Genomic DNA, 5,000 nt, shown 5'->3' on the forward strand with positions numbered 1-5,000 from the left:
ACAGCTTAGTGCAGATTCAGCACTGCTCACATTCTCCTATAAGAACACTATGTTGGATGAGCAGAGATGGTAGATGGACCTGAAGCGCAGGTGTGTGTGTGTGTGCGTGTGTGTGTGTGTGTGTGTGCGTGTGTGCGTGCGTGCGTGTGTGCGCCTGTGTGTGTGTGTGTTGTGTGTAATCAGCTGAGACCAATGCCATATTTAGCTGAGACTGCAGGTGTGAAGACATTGCGTGTCCACAAGCAACATTCTTTATACTTGGAAAGAAATCCAATAGTGGGTTTAAGTTCTTTCATAAGACAAAACCCTTCCTGTCACAGCAGGGGGCTGGCTATCAAACACACACTGTGACAAAAGAGAATGGTTAAGCTGTTGCATGAACGTGTGTGTGTGTGTGTGTGTGTGTGTGTGTGTGTGTGTGTGTGTGTGTGTGTGTGTGTGTGTGTGTGTGTGTGTGTGTGTGTGTGTGTGTGTGTGTGCGTGCGTTGCGTGCGTGCATGCATTGGTTTGAGTCATTAGTTTTCCAAAGGCGCATTTGCTGTGGTTAAAGGGATAGTACACTTTTTTTTTAGTCTAGCCCTATTAGCTATATTACCAATGATGATGTTGATTGGTAGAGTTCTTTCTCAACACAATCCATGCTGTTCCTCATAGTAGCAAATAGGGCTAGATTTAAAAAAGAAGAACTCTCCCTTTAAATTTGATTGAAAGAAATATGTGACATTTATTATGAATAATGTTGTTTTGCAACGCTCATCCCTGATTGATGGTGCATGTGCTCAATTCAATTCAATGCACTGAAGCATTACAGTACGCCACAGTTATCGGTTAAATAATTCCACTAAACGCCACTAGACTAGATACCACAGAAGGTAATAACGTTAACCTAACATTAAAGTTTATAGGCCAACAAAAGATGTGGATGTATGCAAATGAACAGCAGAGAGTGGGTTCAGTTAGCCCCAAAGGGTCACTATGTCTTTACTAGCATCCCAACAAAAATGATCCAACTCACCGTTACCGAGAACTCCGCCTAGCGACGCGTTCCAAACGCCTGCTCCTTGGTGGCTCAGATTGTTCTCGGGCTTAGCATCATGTTCACTCCATCATACAGGTTTCAATAAAGTCTTGGATTTTCACAAAGGATAGCTTTTTGGAGCTATAGGTGCTACAGCTAATGCTACAGTTCCACGCTGATGATGGGAGAGCCTATCCTTACGATCGGGGCCTGCATTACCCAGAATACCTTGCCTTGCATATTTAGCAATTGGGAATGTGTGATGGTGACTAACGAGACTTGCACGTTGGGCACTTGGCACTGCCTAGTGGTGAGAGGGAGAACTGCGTAGTGGTGAGAGGGAGAACTGCGTAGTGGTGAGAGGGAGAACTGCGTAGTGGTGAGAGGGAGAACTGCGTAGTGGTGAGAGGGGGACAGTTTTTGGCATTTGCATTGTGTGAAATGATAAAATGTGAATGTGAAAGCATATGGCAAGTTGGCAACAAAATACATGACATATATAATACAGGAATGAAGTAATGTGCACATTTGAGTAGATGACCCTATTTTAATTGTTTTGCATGGTAACGCGTGTATTTGAGAGAGGAAGAGAGGGGGGCGCCTGATTGGGGACGCGTCAGCACTGGTGACAGATTTGACTTCAGCTGTGAAAACTGATGTGGCGTTTCATAATGTAACACACGTGTCCAAAAAGCATGTACTTTAAATTTGCATGTGGGTTTTCACATGTGGGGGGGGGGGGGGTGGGGACACTTGTATGAAATGGAGTATGAAATCATTCCAGACAAGCACTCATAACCATGAAGTAATGTACATTACATACATCAGGTTCAATGTACCGAACTGTGCTGGCCATTGGGTATTCTGAACACATTTATTAATACAGTGCTTTTAAAATTCCAATTACATGAATTAAATATGTAAATGAGGCTTAACTGGTACTGCATAAACAGTTTGCCCTTGGTCATCTTTTAAAGTGTGTAATTACAGTAACACTCACAGCATCAGCGTGGCTCCAGTACAGGCTCCAATGGAGGATGTCATGCTTTGCCATTCAACAATTGCTAAGACGTATATTTATCTATATATGTACGTCTGCATTTCCCCCAGCTTCCATGCTATGATCTCATGCATCGCTTTGAATGAAAAGAAAGAGAAGATGACGGGTGAAGGATGAGAAAGGAAGAGAGGGGAGGGCCAGAGGTAGAGGGTGAGGGAAAGAGAGGAGAGGGCCAGAGGTAGAGGGTGAGGGGAAGAGAGGAGAGGGCCAGAGGTAGAGTGTGAGGGGAAGAGAGGAGATGGTTTGGCCGATCAGATTGCAATCCATCTTCAACCACAGGCAAGATGGCGGCAGGCGTCTGTGGAGTGCTGACAGCGTTTTTGTTTTACTCACTCTTTCAAAACATATTGGGTAGTAATGATCCTAATTACACGTCTAACAAATGTGATAGGCGATTGCAAGCCAACTCACAAACAGGGCTTAAAAACTTTAGTCTCGGAAAACTGAGTCTTTTGTCGTTCCTGTTTCACCCTGGAAAGAATGAAACTCGCAAACGGACGGGAGCACTACCAAGCAGAAGGGCTGTCAATGCGAATGGCCTTATTATTTGCTTATGCCTATTGTTATCTGGGGATATTCACCAATGCCCCGGACCTTCCCAGCCTGTGAATGTGGACCCATCCAGCAGCAATTACAGGAGTGGTGAAGAGTGCAACATCCTTAACATACAGGTATGTGTGGATAATACGGCAGGCTGTAACACATTGGAAGTGATTCCTAACTTGCCTACGTTCCCTTGTCCGACTGCGATGACGGGAGGCCGGGCGGACGGTGGTGGCGACGAGGGGATCCGGAGACCGGGACATGCAGCTGATCCGGCGGAGAGCGCGTTGCTGACGACGGGACGCGAAGGCGAGGCTGTGCTGGGCCTGGAGCCGGATCCAACAGCGGGCGGACTGGGAATGGCACGCCGGGTAACGTTAACGACCACAGCCGAGACAACAGCGGCCGCCGACTCGTTCATGGAACTTAGTGGTGTGGCTGCCAGGAAAGGGCTACATTTCGTTCATCTTAACGTGAGGAGCCTACTCCCTAAAATTGACGAAATCCGTTCTCTGATCGGGACATCCAAGGTGGAATTATTCTGTTTGTCCGAGACCTGGCTTGATGACTCAATCAGTGACACCGATATTAGTATCGACAATTATTCCATCATTAGGAATGACCGAAATCGTAACGGTGGGGGGGTGTGTGTTTTCGTTCGATCAGATATTAACTATAATGTCAAATCAGAGCCAGATAAGGATATTGAAGTTCTACTGTTGGATATCTTTCTTCCGAAAACAAAACCGATACTTTTAGGGGTGTGTTATAGACCACCCAACCATAATATGTTCTATGACAGCCTTGAAGTGCTCCTAAATAATTGTACTGGCACAGAGAGGGAATGCGTGCTGTTAGGGGATTTTAATACTGACGTCACTGACAAATCATGTACTAGTTACAATGCATTTAACAGCTTTTGTAAGTCATTTGGGTTGACTCAATTAATTTCGGAACCCACTCGGGTATGCCACAAGTCTCAAACTACCATTGATCTTATTCTAGTATCGGATAAAGCAAATATATCCTGCAGTGGAGTCATACATTATGGAATTAGTGATCACTATCTCATCCACTGTACAAGAAAGAGACACCGGAATTAATTTTCAGCACACAAGGCCATTCGTATAAGATCACTTAAAAACTATTCTGTTGACACCTTTCGATCTCTACTGGACAAAGTAGACTGGTCCCCTATATTCAATTCCTGCGTTATTGATGATGCGTGGGACATTTTTAAACGTTTATTTCTCCAAGTGGTAGACCTGGTAGCCCCACTTAGAGAGGTCAGAATCAAACAGAGGACCAAACCCTGGGTTAACAACTCAATTAGGGAAATGATAAAGGTGCGTGACTCAGCACTGGCCAAGTTTAAAAAATCACGGGTACTGGGCGACTTTGAGCTTTTTAAAAAGCACAGAAACAAGACACAGGAAATGATTAAGACTAGTAAACAGAACTACTATGCTGACTCAATCAAAGAGAACTGTAATAACCCCTCAAAGCTATGGAAGACACTTAAAGATCTGGGCTGTGGAGGGGATTCAAACTGCAAGGCCAATGTGGCAAACATAGGGTTGCACACCGATAATGGAGTAGAATTTGATAAAGGCAAAGTTGCAACTATTTTTAACACTTTTTTCACTTCTGTTGCCAGCAACCTTGTCTCCAAATTGCCGGCCAGGACAGGAGAGTACGGTAAGGACTTTGTCACCAAACACTACAGTAACCTGGGTGTTAAGGAAGGAGCCTTTTCTTTTAGAAAGGTTACAATTGAACATGTGGACAAGATGCTAAGTGAGCTTAAGATTAAAAAGGCTACTGGGCTTGATGGCATTAATGCTAGATTCCTGAGAGATGCTTCCTCTGTAATTGCCCCATGTATAACTTATATGATTAACCTTTCTCTAGAGCAAGGAGAAGTACCTACTGATTTTAAACACGCAAAAGTAACACCTATCTATAAAAAAGGAAATAAGTCAGACCCTAGCAACTACAGACCAGTCTCAATTTTGAGTGTAGTTTCTAAGGTTTTTGAAAGAGTAGTGTATGATCAAATATATGAATACATTTGTGATCAAAATTTATTTTATGAGCAACAGTCTGGCTTTAGAAAATCGTGTTCAACCGATTCATGTCTTTTATATCTTACTGATTTCATTAGGAAGGAAATTGATGCTGGGAAAATGTGCGGTCTAGTTTTACTAGACCTGCAAAAAGCCTTTGACACTGTCGACCATGGTATTCTCCTATGTAAAATGAAGGCTCTTGGGTTAGCCAACTCTGCCACTAGGTGGCTGGAGTCATACCTGACAGGGAGGGAACAACAGGTGGATGTCGGCGGGGTACTATCCGAGGCCATGCCTATTTCCTGTGGGG

This window comes from Poromitra crassiceps, assembly GCF_964638095.1.
Source record: "Poromitra crassiceps genome assembly, chromosome: 12".
Lineage (NCBI taxonomy): Eukaryota > Metazoa > Chordata > Actinopteri > Beryciformes > Melamphaidae > Poromitra > Poromitra crassiceps.